The sequence below is a fragment of the Calonectris borealis genome, chromosome 8 (genome assembly GCF_964195595.1).
Source record: "Calonectris borealis chromosome 8, bCalBor7.hap1.2, whole genome shotgun sequence".
In the NCBI taxonomy this organism is placed as follows: Eukaryota; Metazoa; Chordata; class Aves; order Procellariiformes; family Procellariidae; genus Calonectris; species Calonectris borealis.
Genome location: NC_134319.1, coordinates 4,466,018 through 4,485,082, shown reverse-complemented (window position 1 = coordinate 4,485,082; position 19,065 = coordinate 4,466,018).

Here is a 19,065-nt window from a genome sequence, read left to right as displayed (position 1 = left end):
ATGGGCTATGTCAGGAATACTCAATGCTACCAAACCGACCCAAGAGACACGGGCTCCTGCGTCTCAGTTAATTGCTCTAAAAAAAGAGGCGATCCTCTTACAGTGCAAAGCTGGCTGAGCACACACGTGCCGGCCATCCTGCTCAAATACTCCCGAGCGAGAGCTGCCTTGTTCCCCTCCAAGCATCTCCGGCAGCCTGACATGGGCACCTGCCTCCCAGGGAGGTGCTGGGAGGTGCTTGAAGTCTTCTCTGTAGGTTTTCTGGCAAGGCTAAATTAAGGGAAGACCACATGAACCCATTTCCCATCAATGCCTGGAGAGACTTGTCCTCCTCGGATGGCTTTGCTCCCCTTCAATGGGTAATGTGGTGCCAAGAGCTGGACTGGCTACACGGCCAGGACCGAAAGGGAGAACGGGAAAGCTGGGACTCACACTGCTGTACAACTCTCTTGGCTTGTAGCAGAGCTTCAGCACAAAAATACAGTCCCAAATATAACCAGCAACAAATATTTCATCTACCCAAGCAGCGAGTGTGCTGAGGCCGGTCAGCAGACAGCAGAGCTGCTCGCACCGGACCGGTGGGCGCATGGTCGTGTTTCCAGCTCTACGTTTAACAAGCCTTGTTCTTGATGCTGAGCATTAGCGATGATATCCTGCATTAGAGATTAGGGTAATACTGTACATTATTTCCAGCAAGGGATTAATTAAATCTCAACATTTCTGAGAGGCAACTGGTATAAAGGAAGCCATTCATTTCAGCGAGATCCAAATTAACAAGTTTCTCATTTGTTTCTAAACTTGCTCCATGGTGGAGTGAAATGTAAGCTGGGAACTGCCTCTTGCAAAAGCTTTAAAATGCCTAATAATAATACAGATTAGCTACCTCCAAGGGTGCTATGTGCCAAACACTACTCCTTCCTCTCCAGGTCCCGCTGTAGGCTGTCCTCTCTGCACCCACAGATCCCTGCCGCTACCAAAACAGCCTTTGCTCTGCCCTAAGAGTAGGTCCCAAACGTGACAGCCATGTCCCACTCAGTAGGCTGCCCAAATGACTTCTGCAGTGCTTTGTTCTGACGTTCCTTGGGCTAGAGGGAAGCAGCGCGAAGCCCATGGCACCATGCCGGGAGCGAAGGAAAGCCCGGTTTGAGGCTTAGCAGGGTGAGGGGAGACAAGAGGGGACAGGACCCTGTGTTTTGCTCCAACTGGCTGTAAACAGGGGGCGTGGAGGAGACCCAGCAGGGACGGGGATGGGGCAGCAGAGCCAATGTGCCCTGGAGATGTGAAGTGGGAAGCCTCCAGCCAACATCTTCAGGGGGATTTTTTCCAGGAAAAGGGGATGGCTGTCATCAGAAAGCCCCAAAGCTGAGCAAAACACTGGCTTCACTAGGACACTTCACCGGCAAAATCGCTCGCTGATTTACGTGTTGCCCTCCCTTGTCCATAGTGTTCGTATGCGTATGGCTACAGAGAGACCTGGGGATCTCCGTGCCGTTCACCACGACATGGCATTTTCCATGGTTTCTTGGCCTTTTCTGGGGTAGCTCAAACAGCTGGGGCTGCCCATAGCTGCTCTCTTTGCTTTCTCAAAATCTGCTGTTTCTTGTTTGGGCTTGTTTAAACTCACTTTCTTCCTGTTCACTTTTATTCTGCTTTTCGTCATCAAAGTCCTGATTGGGCCGATGAGGGCTTTTGAGACCTGGAGGGTTTCCACAGGTCTGGCTTGTATTAGAGGGGGGCAATTTCCCAACCGCCGGCTGAGTTTCAACATTCTCACTCTCCTTGCCGTGCTGAGGAAAACCAGGGGCACACGTGCAGCCTCCTGCAAAGACTTACTCCGCTTCCAGCAGGATGAAACCATGGCGGGGAAATTTTGACCAGAGCAACAGAGCAGCCTGGATGGGAGAGCTGTTGCTGGCGTGCTCGGAGTTGACATTTTCAGCCCGATGATCATGTCTGCAGCTCATCCTCCATAATGGGCTGGAGTGCTTCATCCCCCGCACGCTGCTTCCCCAGCCAGAAAAGATGCTGCGACTGCAAGAGTGGGGCTGTTGTGGGTCCCTCTGGTCTGGGGCAGCTCATGCAGACCCCGGGGAGCCCGGCCCCGGGGCGGGATGGCCAGGTGGGATGCAGAGAACACCCAGTGCAGATGGGGAGCTCTGTGCTTGCATCCTTGCAACCATCCCCCCTTGCAATCACAGCCCTGTGCTCGCAACCTTGCAACAATTCCTCCTTCCAGTCACAGCCCTGGGCATGCAACCTCACAACCATCCCTCCTTGCAACCACAGCCCCCTGCTTGCCTCCTTGCACAGCCCTGCCTCACCAAGCTGATTTAAGGCCTGGATGTTTTTTTTTTTTACTTTGGGATGAATATTGCTGGGAGACGTTAAAATGAATTAGAGAGCACGGTTTTTGACAGACTTTTGTAAACTGTAGGTGTCCATAGGACTAAACATCATTGTAGTCTTCACAAAAACCGCACCTTTGTGCAAACAGAAACGGTAGTGTAGGTTGAAGTAAGTGACCGTTCCCAAACCAGTACCAGTGCCACGATAACAATGTAATAAACATCATAAATCTGGGTTTTGCCCTGCACAGTTTCAGTGCAGCTCAAACTAATCAAAGTAGTAAACCAATGTGAAAACCAATTAAATTTACAAAAAAAGAACTGCATAGACCTAAGCATGCTGTATATCCTACTCTAAATAACAGCCCTGGTGTCATTCATCATTTGGAGAAGAGTTTGCTCCTGGTCCTTCCCATGGACCAGGATCCAGCCCATCCCCACTTTGCATTTGCATTTGCAAAAGCAAAACCCATCGGGCAACGATCTCCAGCGCTCCCAAGTCCGTGTAATGCAGGAGAGTGAGCAACGTGGCCGTGGACGAGGGCCCACACGTGGACAGCAATGTGAAAGGCAGCGCTGAGCCCCGTGAGTGCACAATTCATAATTGAACTCTCCCCATCACCCCCTCCCCAGCTTCACTGTTACGGGCCCGGCCACGCAATATTAATTGCAATTGCCCGTGTTTCTCATGTCCGGTGGATATTACCTTTTAATAGGTACCATCGTGCAATTAAGCACCGGCGGTGTGAGGCAGGCATTCTGCAGGGCCAGCAATTTTTGCAGAAAACCACGAGATGGCGATGCAATAGAAATTTCCATCTAGAGAAAAAGCACTTTGGGGTTACGGAGGAAGGCCTGAACCCCCCCGGCTGCTGAGCCCACCACCAGAAAGCACAAAGCATGTACTTTGTGGGAGTGGGTGTTTTACATTATTTTCCTTCTTTTTTGGGGGGCATGCATATGCTTGTTCTGCATTTATCGAGTCCTTTTAAAGAGCTGAAGCATAGCACAATTTGCATATTTTTTTAATATTAGTAGCTGCCTTGAAATCTCCTGTTCGAGCAGCAGCTTGATCCTGCCGTGACCAAGCAAGTCTGCACGAAAGGGCAGTAAACTGCAGCCCTTTAAAATTTGCTGCGTAACGGTCATTTTGAAAAAAGTATCTTTCCTTTCTCTAGCAAACTGCCCCATTTCCCAAGAGATATGTCCATCATTGATAGTCGTGCTGAAAGATTCTTTGACACAAACTGAAAAATTAATTAAGACTTTTAATTAAAATACAGGGAGGCATGGAAAATGGAGAGCTAGCTGATGCAGCGCCTGTAGTTGCAATACCTTTACCCTCTGAGCTCGCCCCTTCCCCCGGGATGGTGTGACTGGGATGTGTAAGGTGAGATGAATAAGTGTGACTTGAATGTACAAGTTGGATGTCAAGACAGATCTGAATATTGCTACTTTAAAAAAAACCTACTTTATCACCTTATTTTTTGCTCATAGTCTTTCCCCCTTACTGGAAACATATATCCATAGGCAGAGGTGCAGTCCTCTTTTATTTAATAAATGAATATTGAATGTTGCTATGGACAGGCTTCAGGGTTCGGGGTTTTACATGGTGCTACCCTGCCCCGAAGGACTCGATAGGGTTGTACCTGCTCCCCTGCAACCCCAAATGGAGCGGCTTATGATCTGACGGGGTCTCAAATAGCAGCACAGGGGCTTGGAAACCTCTTTCCCACCTGTTCCGCAGTGCAACGAGGCCCCGTGGTCCTTCTTGTGATTATTCTCAGCACGGAGGAGTAATGTCGACAGTTTTATACATGGGGAATTAAAACAACAAATATTGAGCTGTTTTCAAATGTTTACGAGACAGAAGACACAGGTTCAACATCTCCATCCTCCCTCTAAAAGCCGTCAGCGAACGAATACACAAACCCTAAAGCCATCAACCAAGAGTGGATTTTTTTTCCTGTGACTTTTTAGCACATTCCCATAAAAAAAATTGCCTGACTCTTCTCTGGGTCTCTGCTCCCTCCAGCTCCCACAGTCCGGGGCTCGGCTCTGGCCGATGCTACTACGAAGGCGGTGGTCACACACTACCAGCCAGCCCTTCCAATTTACCCTGTTTGCCCTCAAAAACAACCCTTACCTGCTCATGGAGCAACACCGGCTTCCCACCGAGCCCTTCGGTATTAGACATGGACAGGGTGGCAGCTTCCCCCTTCCCTCTCCAGGGGAGCAATATTTCTGCTGCCCAAATTTGGGGATCGGTGGCTAAGCAGGGCTGTTTCTCTCTGTTTTATGGCACCCGTTGAGCTGAATGAGGATAAAGCACCAAATTTTGAGCCCACAAGTCAATTAGGATTTGCACAAATGCAGCTTCAAAGTCCCCCCGTGAAAATTTGCCCTGCAAATTAAAACTCCCCTTTGCAAATCTGCCCTTTTGGTTCCTGCCTGAAAAGGGGATGGGAGACAATTTGCAGAGATTCATTTTTCCTCTAGTTTATATATAACTTGCTAAGCTTTTTATTTTTTTAAATGAGCTTACTATGTCCAATTTAAGTCAAAATTTAATGATCCCTGCAGTAATTCATTTAAGGATACAGCTTCAATAAACGCCATGGCATAAGTCAGGGAATAACTGTCCTTGTCTGCAGCACAATGATTAATCAACTTTATTAAAATTAGGATTGGCTAAGGAGATTTGCATAATATAAGAAGAGCCTTCTCCAGGACCTGAGACCAAAGTTTGGGGCTTTCCTCCCCACTTTCCCAGGCCCCCTGGTTCCACATACCTTGGGAGCATCCAAGTCCAGAGCGGCTGGTTCGGCTCACGCGTGGAGGTGGATGGCATGATAGTGGTCCTAAAAAGGGTTAAAAGAGACCAACAGTCCTTAGCACAGACAAGCAGGTTGCACTTTGGGCAGGAAAGAGAGGTGGGAAACATCTTATATTTCTGGCAATTTAAGAGGTGTTTCTCAATGCTTTGGTGTAGGGTTGCTTTCTGGATGAGGCACTAATAGGGCCAACCACCTGGAGTTATTTTATTTTTTTTTATGTTATTTTATATTATTTTATGTTATTTTATGTCCTCATCTCCCCCTCGAGTTGAGCAGGGCCCTGGATGCCCGCTCTGCTTAGCGAGCGACCCGTGCCCTGCCGCAGCCGATGCTCAGAGCAGCTTAGCCCCTTGGCAGGTCGGGGAAAGCACAAGCAGCCCAAGCTGCTCGGGGCAGCTCTGCACCCCCGGCTCTGAAGAGCAGCACCCCGGCACGGCCCGGGCCAGGGTGCCAGCACGGCCCCCTGCCACCGGGCTGCCAAGTCAAGCGGACCAAGCCCCCGCAGACCCCCCATTACCGCTGGAATGACCCTATATGTAACACCGGCCAACCATGAGGGACCAATTAGATTTCTGGATCCAATTAGCAGCAGCTGTGATTTGTGTGCATCCCTCAGTACATATGGCTACGCTGAACTTTCCCTCAGTTTCAAATGTCCTCGTATAGCACAGGCGAAACGAGAGGAAGGACCATTTGTCTCAGTTTTTTTGAGAGCCTTTATTATGATGGACGAGGAACCTTTTACATCGTTCACCAACTTGCAAACAAATTAGCTACCTTCATCACCTTCCCCTGATAGCAAAGCTGGCAAGCAACGGCCCGATGAGCTGTCGGGGAGCGGGTAATGGGTGCGGGGGGGTGTACAAGTGTTTCATTGGACATGATCAACTTAGTTTGCTGGAAATAAAATATAAGTGAAGTCAGATGCTGAGCGCTTAAGTGTCCATGCATTAACCAAGATGGTTTCCATCTCATGGAGCAATTTGGGCTCCAGCCATTTAGGGCGGGACAGGAATTGTTACTCATTTTAATGGATGCTGGGCATCCAAATCCCTTCGGTGGGATTGAAAAATCTCATCCCTAATTTCTATGTGCCTCAGTCCCTCACATGCAGCCAACTCTCGCAGGGCACTCCGGGAAGCCTGATAAAAGCGTTACTGGTATTACCCGTAACGATCTTCAATTTCCTTGGAGAGATCAGAGTAGGAAAAAGAGAAAGAAAAGTCCAAGGCCTGTTGACAAAATGACAGGCAGATGAATAGAGCTGGCTCCTTCTTCCCCATCAGTGGTTTCAGCCCAGAAATAGAAGACCCCATCCACTGCAGCCCACCAGAAGCCCCGTGCACGCAACGAGACCGCAGCAGTGATGGCTGCAGAAGGGGATGATGCAGATTAGCGCAGGTCCTGCTGCTAACGAACCTGGTAAGGGCAGTGATGCTGCGAACACCGGGGAGCAAGGCTGCGATAAATGACTGGGAGTTAATGGCAAGGCATTCTGCAGCATTGCCCAAGGGGTCAGCCCCTTTCTTCTCCATCCGCAGGGCTTTTAATGGCAGGCTGCCGTTCTTGGCAGGAGGTGTCGATAATGGAGTGGATCACCAGCTCCAGCGCAAAGGGAGAAGATAAAACCATTTTACAGGGTGCTTTAAAAAAAAAGTCATCTTAGCTGGGAAGTATCTGTTAAAAAACAAGGCAGCGTTGGAGAAGAGACCCTGTACACGTGCATAGCCTTGACAAAACTGCACTAGAAATGAGGCACTGGATCGTTTTATTGCACAGTAAACAATTTGGTATCTCTGTCACCTCCAACATTTGGAAATGAGCCCTTTTACACAGCAGCCTTTCAGCAGCCAGCCAGCTCCGGCTCCTGGGGATGAGCACGGGGAGGGGTTGTGCGTAAATTAGGAGAGGAGGAAAGGGGCTGAAGGTTGCATGACATCACTCCAGATCGTGTCTCTGAAAAAACCCAGAAGTTTCTCCCTATTTGGCTGAAAAGCGAAGGGGACAGACCTGGTGGTGACAGTTCCCCATCCCCTCTTACGGCTGGTTGAACCTGTGTTTCCTTGGTGGGGAGCAGGTAAAGTTGGGCAATGTTATCTGTAGAGGGGAAGGATAAACTGGATCATGTTTTCCATGAAAGTGGAAAATTCAGTGTAATTAAACTTGATCCTTGGAAGAAGATAAACATGTTTGAAAACCCTGCCCAAACGCTGAAGTTACAGTAGCTGATCCACAGAGAGGAAGAATGGGTTTGTGGTTAAGGCGCTTCACTGTGATCTGAAAAATCTGGGTTTAATTCCATCAGCCACAACCTCCCTGCATGCTCTAGGACAAAGCATTTCATATCTTTCTGCCCAGCTCATGATATAAAATGCGGGCGATAGCTCTTCCTTTTCAAACAGATAGTCCTTACCATGAAGAGTTTGCAGTTGCGGCCGAGTCTACACATTGCGGATTGAAGCAACAAGTTTCAGGACCGCGTCGCCTTGATAATGACGGCAACGTTTTATTCTCCTTTGTGGAAGGAGCTGAATTCCCCACTTGAAAGCAGAATATTATATCCATCATCCACTCCTCTTCGTGGGTCAGGATTTGAAACCAATTTCTGTATTAAAAAAAAAGAATCGCAGCACAAAAACGGCTTAATTAGCTTTGTAGACAGCCAGTGTGAGTACAGAATACCCCGAGCGAGGGTCCTCTCCAGCCAAATACCGTCCTTTAGGGAACTTGGCATTCCTTCCAGGCTGTGTGTCAAGGAGACTGAGCAACTTTACATCAACACAACATGGATTTTCCTTCTACCAAACTACTCTGCAATCTGTAATTTTTAACCTCACAAGTTTGAGATTGTACCTTAACATTTGCAGGAAGCAGATGGCTTCTGCATACTGCCAACCTGTTGTTACAAAAGCATCTTCCAAGAATTGTTTTCTACCCACAGTCGCTAACCATAATTAACCTTTCATATGATTTAATAAACAGGAAAAAATATTTGCCATCTCATATTAATAAAGAGAGCTCTTCAGGACTTTTTTTTTCCCCTTCTAGAACACAGAAGCTCTGTTAATTTTTTTGTGCGCTTATTTTATTGCCTTTCAAACTATTTAGGGATGCAGCTTACCTATGCAGATTAAAGCTGCGAAGGACAGCATAATAGTGGATGCGCAGAGCACCTTCTGGCATGGCACAAAATGACCTCTTATTTGAGGGAAAAAAAGCAAGTGAGTGAGAAGAGCGACTGCTAAGCCCGGGGCAGAGATGGAGAGCAGAGCTCACCGACAGCCCCGGCGATACCAAGGGAGCCAGCTACATTTTACACCTTTCCCACACTCATAATTTTAATGCCTCGCAGAGTTTTAAGTGATAATAATAGAGTCCTGTAGTGCTTTGACCTTTTTAATATTCGGAAACTTTACTGACTGGTCATTTTTGGATGGAGGGCTCTCTCTCTACACACACCCCGCAGTGACAGACACCTCCAAAGTGCCTAGGAGAGCTAAGTGGTCTTATTATCATGATTTCAATAATGAATGAAAATGAAGATGTTGGCTAAGACTTTCCCCCATATTAGGGGGGAAATTAAATAACAGACGTAAGTAAAAAGCTGGCATGGGGGACCAAAGTACGTCTCTCGGTTCCTGATGGGTAGTTGCTTTGGCTTAGGAGATCAAAGGCTTTCTGAAAAGCTGAAACTATAAAGGAAATATTCTCTTGGCTTAACCAATTTCCATAATGGGGATTAGGGAACATTCTCCCTGCTAGGACAGGAGAACTTCTTTTTTAATTAATGTTTCTTGTAACTGTCAAGTGGTCATCGTCCTTTAGTATGATAATGCACCATTGAAATTACAAATACAATTATGATGATAACTGCCTGGCTGTAAAAAATAAAATCAAATCATATACATACAAGGACGGAGCTGCAGCCCAGGAGCCGATTCCAGGAGACGACCCCAGGTTTTCTCTTTTGTCCCTGGTTTTGCTGGTACAGCGGAGTTTGCCGAATGGCATTTCGCTCCTGTTTGCTATCGATAAGCTGCCAAGATTGAAATGGATCAACTTGAATTAAGATGGATGCACATCAAATTAATGCAAGCCTAAGGAGGCTGATTTTGTAGCTGAAAACCAAAAATGGACAAATCATTTAAAAAAAAGAAACGGTTTTGTTTTCTGAGGCTAGGAATTAAACAAGCAAACCCAAAGATCTCAGAGAGGCAAGCTTGTTTTTTACTAAGGATAAAAACGCTGTCTTTAGTATATATAATATGCACCTGGAAACCACCAAGCAGTTGCAGTGTTTTCTCTGCATCCTATTGCCATCTCAGACATTGACTGATATATTTGCTTGCCTGAAATACAGCAGAAAACCACCATTCTGTAAAGCTTCCATTTCTTTCATTATTTTCAGTAATTAATTCTTCAGTTATATCAGACTGTGGGTACACTCCTTACTCTGCTTTCTTTTGTGATAACTTTGTCCTAGTCTTGGTTTAGAGAAATTTTTTTTTGGTATTCTCAGATTTTCTCTAGATTAGAACAGCTTTTTTAAAAATTATTCCCATTAAAAAATCGTATTTTCCTCCAGAGGTTGTGATCACAGAACGTGCATTGTGATATCAATAAAAGTTTAAAAAATGCAAATGTGGCTTTTGCTTTTGTAGATCTCAGTGAGATACAGGGTAGAAGAAATACGGAATCAGTAATCTGTTGTACAATAACTTATCTTTTTGCATGATACCTTAAGGTGCCCTCGCCAACTCTGAAGATTCAGAAGTTTGGTGCTGCTGTTGTCCTTGGAGGACACTTTCCTTTTTTAAGCCCCCAGCCCAGTTTACAAGGGCTGACCAATTGAATTTAATTTTCTTTCCAATTCAGTTTAAGATTCAGGCTGTGGTTTGAACTTCTGAATTTCCTTTTTCCTGGCCAGTGTCTCAATATTATTATTTTTTTAATATAAAGGGTTTCTCTTGCTGTTGTTTCTTGTTTTGCTTTTTTGGTTTGTTTAGTTCTTTTTTTTTTTCCTACAGGACGGGTTAAACAGTCGCTCCAAGCACTTTTCGGATTCATTGGAACCAGCCCAAATCCATGGGACAAACATTTTGCTGCCCCAAGAGCCCGGAGGATCTGTAATCTGCGGCTCCTTTCACTACCCTGGCAGCCATTTCAAGTCAGGACGTGTTTGGTGGGTTTTTTTTGGGAGAACACGTTTTCATTCAAGAGATGTTACAGCAAAATTTGAGCAACGTCTGCGGTGGTCTGTGTCCGAAGGCAACAAAGCCAGCTTTCTCCTCCGGTTTGGGTTTCTTTTCAACACTTACCAACTTTGTCTCACAACACCCTTGAGGAGGCAAATGCGCTTTTTGTTCCTTTATTAACAGGCAAAGGAATCGGGACAGGAAAATCCCAGTTTTGCAGCAGGAGGCAGCCCTGGGGGGACACCCCACAGGGCGAAGCGGGGTTTGGGTGGGATGCCTGGGGTACCCCTCAGCCCCTGCCCTACCCTACCCTCCTCTCACAAACTTATTTCCCCCAAAATTGAGAGTTTTGAAGCTTCAGCAGCACTGCTTCGGCAGGAAGGCAGTGGATTTATCTGCCTTTAACATCTTTGGGGAATTATTTTTTGTTCCTCTCCAGCCTGCGCATGGTCCTGCCATCGCTGCCGGTTTTAAGGTATTTATTTAAACACATGCCCGTGGAGGAAATGGACTCTTTTCATCCCGTATTGCAGACGGCAGCTACGAGAGAGGAAGATTTATGTCACTTGCCCAAGTTCACCCTGGAAGACTTTGGCAGAGATTTGCACCGCGGTCTCCAACCTCACGCTACAGTTAGTGACCAACGCTCCTGTCCTCCCCGGCTCCGCTTCAGCCTCTCTTCTCTCAAAGCAGAGAGCCGTCTTTCACCATTTTATCATGAATCTCATGATATTTTATGATTTTTTTTTTTAACCCCCCTCTCGTTTAAGTGGTTTGAGGGTGTGGGAAACTCCACTTTCATTAAAAGGAAAATTAAGTTATGGACAAAAGGCTGAAGCAGAAAGACTAGAAACTGTAATGCTAACAGAAACAATTCAACATTTCAAAAAAAATCTGCTGCTCCAAGGGTCATCCCGTGATTTACATGGAGTGACTCATGATTTTCCAGCACAGTTGCTGGGCAGACCTTAAAGATCGCCGCCTATGTGGGAATACTAATTTTAAAAAGCGTTCGGCTCCTCATCAGATGTTGAGGAGCACGGCGCATTTTCATTTTTCCCGCACATTAGCCAAATTAAATCAAAATAAATATCAATGAAAATATTGCACAGGACATAAAACCCCATCCATTTGCGCTCTATCCATATGCTGCTTTACGAGACGCTGGGTTTCGCTCCTGCTCCGGCTCTCCGCTGCCAGCCTCGAGAGCGCAGCAAGGCGCGGAGTCCCCGATGTGCTTTAGGCATTCATCCCTCAAATACCGCACCCCGGGGCCTTGCCTGCGTTTTTGTTCTCACCACACATCTTTGCCAGGCTTATTTCTGCCTGCAGGCAGCAGCCGTGGCCGGGCTAACGCGTGCCAGCCTGGCTCCAGCCCCTGCCACCGGCTCGGCTGCACCGCCGCTGCGGGATCAGCCGTAAGGTGCATTTCTGCCAGTAAAAAGTACAGTTGCTAAAAGGTGCTTCATTCATTAATTATCTTAGGGTGGTTTGGACAAAGCAAACATTTACGTGCCAGGGAAGTTGTTTCTTAGGGATGCTGGTGTGTTCACACCAGGGTCCCTCGCTGTACATCTGCATCGGAGACGCCGCTGCTCCCCGGCGTGCGTGCAACCTGCCTGCAAAGCAAAGCATGAAACGCCCGCTGAAGAAAACATAAACCAGAACTCAGGATTTAAAAATGCAACCAATTTGTGTCATCTCAGGAGCAAGAATAGCGATTTCTGCTTTTAAAACCGGTGCACTTGGGGGTAATGTGATTAGAGATTCAACATTTTCCCCTCTCATTATTATTTAGCTCCCTCATTTGAATGCTGAGGTTTGAGGGAAGGGGGATTGCTTGGAAATTACACACACAGCCAAATTTCTTCCTTCCCCTTTGACAGGGCAGCGCTGATGGTTATTGTTCTTTTCTAGCTGCATTACGCTGTCCTTGATTTTTGTTTCAAGCAGTCTAATGGCATGATGTCAAATCCTGCTAATTGGTTTAGGATTAAAATGCAGGGCCACATCACTCTCTTGATTAACCAGCAGCAAAACTGCTTTTGTCTAACGATCGTTTCAGGGGAGAAAGAAAATAAAACATATAAAGGAAGCTTCAGGTTTTGTCAGTAAAAATACATAGGAAACTGCTTTTTTTTTTTTAAGGGGAAAAAAAAAATTGCCACTGCTAGGCCTGCTAAGTTTTGACTTGTAGCAGTTAAAAAGCAGCCCTGCAGGGAAAGATCGCTTCCTACGGAGCAGAGGCTGTGCTTTTACCCAGCATCCAGCCACTCGCTGCACTGCACCAGAGCGTCCATGGCTGGACCTTCTCATATTTAATAAACGGGCAGCAAAAAAATCAATGGGAATGTCTCAGCCCCGTTTCTGGCCTCCCTGACACCCAAACAGCTCCAGCCCCAGCCGAGTTTGCAGCGGGATAAATAACCCGGTACCGAGCAAAGGCTGCGGCAGCCAGTGCAGCGCCTGGGAGATGCTGGGAGCTGCGGGCATTAGCTGGGACCTTAGCGGGATGCGGGATGCCCAGGGCCGTGGGGAGGGGGTTTGTACCCCGGGCATCCCCCTTCGCTCACCCCATGGCCACAGAAATTAATTTTGCAGCCCAAGATGGGGCTGTGCTTGCTGGGACCGAGCTCACCTGTCGGGTGATTAGCACAGAGCCGGCACAAGTAGTTTTTCCCCCATTGCAGCAAGGATTATTGGGAGGGCAAGGGGGAACGCATGCTTCAAATTAAAACGAAACCAATACTAAACCAATACTTTGTTACCCCTCTGCTAAAAAAAAAGCATCAACAAACCCACAAGAAGCCCCCCCCATCAATCCCCAAAGATTCTCCCTGCTTCGCTGTTTAATCTCTTTGGCTCCTGTTTTCCCTGACCAGCTGAGGGGTTTAATTTCCAGGGAATTAGATGTCCGATTCAGGGTATTGTACTGGGAGCTGTGCACACGATTTGCCACACACAGTCCTGAAAGTCACCGGTGGACCCAGCGCTCCCCGCACGCTCCCGGCCCGGCCCCGCTCCGCCGGGAGGTAAAAAGGGACTTTATTGGGAAGGTTTTGATGCATTTGGCATGTCTTTGAACCTGGCTTCTCCAAAGGGAGAGAATGAACTCAGGCGGAGAAAGAAAAAGGAAATAAAAGGGCTCTTCCCATCTGCCCGGTTGCATTCAATGGGCAGCTTTTTAAAAGGTATAATAGAGGTTTGTGTGTTCCTGCTGAGATTTGTTCTGGTCAACTTCTCCAGGGCACTCAGACGGGGCGGCGTGGTGTGCCCGCCCTCCCCCAGCTCCCTCGGAAAGAAATTATGGTGGTGGTTTTTTTTTTTAATTATTTTTTTCTACCGCAAAAAGTGCGCGCCATGCACACACATTGCTCTCACACAAAAGCGACTCGAACCAGCCCCGCCGAAAACAAAAGTGGGTTTTTCTCTGGGTTTTCACCAGCAGCGCAGTTAAGCCCGGTGTTCCCAAGCGTGGCGTCGAGCCAGCCAAGCCCCAAACATCCCCACAGGATCCAGCCCAGGTTTTCCTAGAGAGCATCTCCAGGACGGTGGGGATGGGGAGCATCTTAGGGCTCAGCCCAGTTTTACAGCATCTCGTCATGGAGGTAAATCACCAGCAACAATAGCTGTACTCCAGAAGTTGTCCTGCTCTTTACCGAGCTCTGCAACTTGTTGGTGCAATTATTAAAAGCCAGGTCAGATGCAATGCTGATTTTTTTTTTTTAATGTGATCCTGGCCCCAGCACAGACGAGATGACATTTAACAACATCAAATGCTTGGGAAGGGGCCCCGTGTCAGCACCCAACAGGTACAAAAAAGCCTGAGAAGTTCTTGGCTGTCGTGAACAGCTTTCTGCTTTGCAAACTATGATAGAAAGAGTGGAAATATGTTTTGTCTGCTTTTCCCTGACTCCGGGACTCCAAAGCAGGAAGATGAGAACATCCTGCACACATGTTAATTAGTCATTCCTTAAAACCAAATGTCACAGCGCTCATATTTAATTCCAAGAACAGACTGATGAATATGTACGTATAGTTATATTTCATTTACATACTCTGGGATTTGTTAAGAGACGCCTAATAAAACCATCTAAAATGAATTAGGTCTTCTCCTACCAACATTTATTTTGAATACACATATATCAGAGGAACATACCCAATACTGTAATAGAAGATTTTCGCAGAAACAGAATACATATATTACATTTCATAAATGCAGAGAGTGAGTTAAAGCAGCCATCCTCTAAACGGGATTTGATTCTTGATGTATCAAACACATAAAAAAGGGGCTTGAGAGGCAGGGGGGAGGCGGTGATTGGGTTTATAGGAGTCCAAAGAGGCTGAAGCTCGGCACCCAGAAGGTTGTAAGAAAGCATCCATGTAAGGGAGATGTTAAAGGAACTGAATTATCTCCTCAAACCCAGCAGGAAAAGAAAATCCCTTTGAGACTTTTGCACCCTCTTATTTTCAATTTCCCGGTTCTGCATCTAATGCTTTTTTTTTTTTTTAAAAAATCTATTTTCTCCTTTGCTCAGAGCCCCCACCCCTGGAGCGGGGTGGCATCCAGGTAGCTGCACTCAAAAAACCCCTTCCAGCCCGAGAGGTCTTTCAGGGATTTTTTTTCTTTTCAAAACTATCCAGTTTATAGGAAAACCACCGTGGTTTTGGTTTTCTATTTTCCCTCCTCCCCCGTAACTGCCTTGCACCCCGCGAGCTCTCGGGGGCCATGAAAGCGTGGCTGCTCGTCCTGGTGGGCACATCATCCCTTGGACAGGTCCCTGCCACGGGAATTCAGCTCACACTCCCGCTGATGTGCGAGTCTGGAACAAATCTGGCTCACTCGCCCCGCGTTGGCTGGCCTCTGCAGGGCTAAGAGGAGTGGAAAGCAGTAAAATCTCCTTTCAGTCTATAAAAACCTGCAGAGATATTTGGAATGTGCAGAGGGAGCAGATCTCCCGAGTAAACCAGAGCAATGATTAAAATAGTCACTTTTCTGACCGTAACCGCAATTTAAATACTGCGGCTTTTGTTTGCAGAATAGCTATGGTTTATATTCTAGTGACAGTCACACAACTCCAGGGGTTGTTTTCAGAGTTAGTGGCAAAAACATGTGGTTTGAATTTAAAGTCTTAAAGTTAGAGGATCAACGTTACTCCAGCAAAGATATTGCCAGTGTCTCTGCGAGTCATAATTTTAAATCATCAGGAACCTGAACACTCCTCATTAAATGATTAAAGGGAACAGTAATGAAAAAGCTAAAAGAAAGGATAAATATACAGCCATATAAGCAGGAACATCTATTTTCAAAGCAGAAAAAAATATTGCCATCCTGACAAAGGGCAATAAACATATCAAACTAACTCACTTCTTTTTTTTCGGCCGAGAATGTAATCTTAATAAAGCAACAAATTTTAGATGGCAGGGTAAGATTACAGCTCTTCTAGACTAGGACTAGAGTTTTCCCATAAACAGGTTATTGCTACAGGTTCCGGTCACAATTAACTCTGTATTTATGTCCCACTTTCTGAGAATAAAATGATCCCTGAGACGAGGTGCTTTGATGGTGAAGTTTTCCTTTGGGGTATCAACCTCGTTTCCTTACTGTGAGCTCCGCGTTCGCATTTTCCCCAATAACAATGGCCTCAACTCAGCATTCCCAGACCTGAGCCCATTCTCTTCTCCCCTCCCAAAACAGACAGCGGGACACGCACGTCGGAGCTGGGCTGGGTTTTGCAGAGCATCGTCAGTGTACAAGGTTGAGGAGCAAAGATACCTTCCTTCCCAGCCTTGGTTGCGTTGCTTTTGTCACCCGTTTGCCCTCTCTTGGTGTAAGAACATACCTCAGCTGAGCAGCTTTTCCTTCCTCAAAGTCAGATGGGTCATGGGCTGCCCAGTACTCCAGGGCCATTTTGACCAGTTTCAGTGAGTCCTGAAATGGGAAGGGTCAGGGTTACCAAAGACGTCGCTAGTCGAACCCTTGGTACGTTGCGTTTACAGGAATTGCATCGGGTGGGTTGCGGTTTTGGTCTTTCAGTGCCTGTTTGGGAGAAAAAATGTGAAAAAATCAAAATAAACAAAATATAAAAAATGGGTAAATACATTGACTGAGGCATTATGTAGTATATATAAATATAAATACATGAGGCTTGCTGCCTGACTGTATCGATATATTGGCAAGAATGCAAGGGTTGTATTTGAAATGTAGAAAATAATCCAGTGAGTCATCTTCCACACGCTTTGGCTTGCGATCCTCTCCCATTTTCGCTTCGACCCAGGAGGGCACAGCACACAGCCTAAAAATAGGCAGCGAGATGATGTGGCGTGGCTGCACCGCTCTGCTCCTTGCAGGGAAGTGCACCAAACCCATCCGCAGGCGTTCATGAGGGATGCTCAGAAAAAGTCTGAAAAATGCTGCTATCATAGGCGTTGCCATGCTTTCCTTTAAATCATATTCCACCACCTAACAGAAATAAGCAGATTAGAAGAATACTCCCCAAAAGAAGTGATGATGATGATGATGATGATGATGATGATGATAATAATAATAATACTGATGGCACATAAAACCACAACGCCCAAAGTCACTGCATTTCTAGTCCATGCATAAAGCAGCCTTGTGTTACCTTGGATTACAAACCAAATCAAGAACAAAACCAGAACAAGAAACTGGAGGCACACGCATTAAATATGAGAATGAAATTTCCAATTGTAACATTTGCAAATGTAAACCAGGATGGTCAGCCCTAGGCTCGGTTACAGATGACCCATCCACAGCATCTTTTGCAAACTGTATCAGTTACTTACCTCCCCAAAACGGCTCTTTTCTAGCAGACTTCCAGGGCCAGGCCATTTCTTCCAAAACAAGGTTGCTGTGGTCTGCCTTGAAAGTGTCATAACGCAAACAGCCAAGGTGGGCACCCAAAGGCAGAGAGGTGGACCCAACAGCTAGATAGAAGATAGATAGAAGATTTTAATGAGCACAACATCTGGGCCATATAAGGGTAATTTTCTCTTCGTCCCACCAGCCTCCTGTCCTTACCCAAGCTTGACTACCTCATATAAGCCATAGGGCCCTTCATGAACTACCAACATACTATGTTTCTATTTACGATATCAATTACACTCATTTTTTATGCAGCTTATGATCCCCTGTGTGTTACCACTCCTAAAGCACCCATACGTGGGGCCTTAATGACACAGGTGGCTGGCTGGGGTACGTTTGGAAGAGCAAGCTTTCTCCCCCAGCCTGCCATCTCTCATCTTGCCAGCTTTCATTTTGCTTCATGGGTTTTTCCATCAAAAGGAACAAGCATTTTTTTTTAAAAAGAATTGATTGAAGTCTTAAGACCTAGATATTAAGATACTTTTTTTTTCTTTTCCACATTGGAATGAGTTATCTCAGAGATGCGTCAAATCTGGCTGTTTCTTAATTTATCTTCTCAGTCCAACAGCCAGTCCGAGTCACGCATGGGCCACCACAACCGGAGGGCTCAGCCTCGGCTTTACATAGAAGAACTTTCCCTTTTTACTCTGCATCTGTACGCACATGAATTATACGTATAATATAGATGTCTGTTAAACAGTAGCAAGGGCTTCAGCACATTCAGGTTGTTTATTAATAATTCCTCCCCTTTGGCGTGCTACCACACGCCTTCCCTTGGACAATTTGTATTACAGAGAAGCTACGAGGAGGCAATATATTTGGAACGGTTGATTAGAGGAATATTGCTCATATAGGCAAAACACAACATTTTTAATCCCATCCTCATTTCATTTTTAAGAAAAATAAATGATCTCTGTATCTTGGCACATGCATCATGTTGAAATGGAGCCATTACTCTGGACAGCTTTTTCACAATGGCTCGCATAACATGGTATGAAAATCATGTACAGCTCCTGCGTTTGTATCTCAGAAGGAAAATAAAAGGCAGTTAAATTATAATGCAAGAACTAAGCTATGAATGGATGTTGCGTTCAAGGAGTCTAATGCTTAAGAGGGGGAAATGACAAGATCTTTTTTTTTTTGCCATTCTAGATATTTTATCCTTGCAACAAGCTCAACTGTCAAATGTTTTGAGAGAGGTCAAAACTAGTCTATCTGTCTTTTTTATGTGAGTTTGTGAAAGGAATCTCTCCTCGTGGAGTTGTACAGGAATTGACACGATAAACCTAAATGGCTCCTTTACAACTGTTAGGGTTTTCTGTAAACACATGCTGTCCTGCCAGCCAACCAGCTTCAAAGCCGGGTGCTGAGCACAGCAGATGGTCTATCCTGCCGATACACACGCTACTAATTCATATTTCAATACACAGCTTTGCTGCCTAAATGAAGCCACTGCATCTTACAAAGTTTTAAAACTTCCAATAACTGGTAATTTTGGGGGGTTAAATATGATGTCCCGGGAAGGCTGCAAAGAGAAGGTGACCGGCTTTAACAGGAATGGACATTTTGGAGGTGGTTGTTGCACCGTGATGTGTTGTAAACATGAGTCCTGCCATGCAGTGCCTCCTGCCAAAGGGAAACCATGGCACGGCTGCGCTGTGTTAACAGAGGAATAAATAAAAACAGAGAAAGGAGCCCTGCGCCACCCACAAGCCACTCTCCTGCAAGGTGGGCAGAACAGAAAAGGTAAGTGGTGATGAAAAATAAGGCTACTTGCAGCAATCGTGGTCTTAACATCTTGC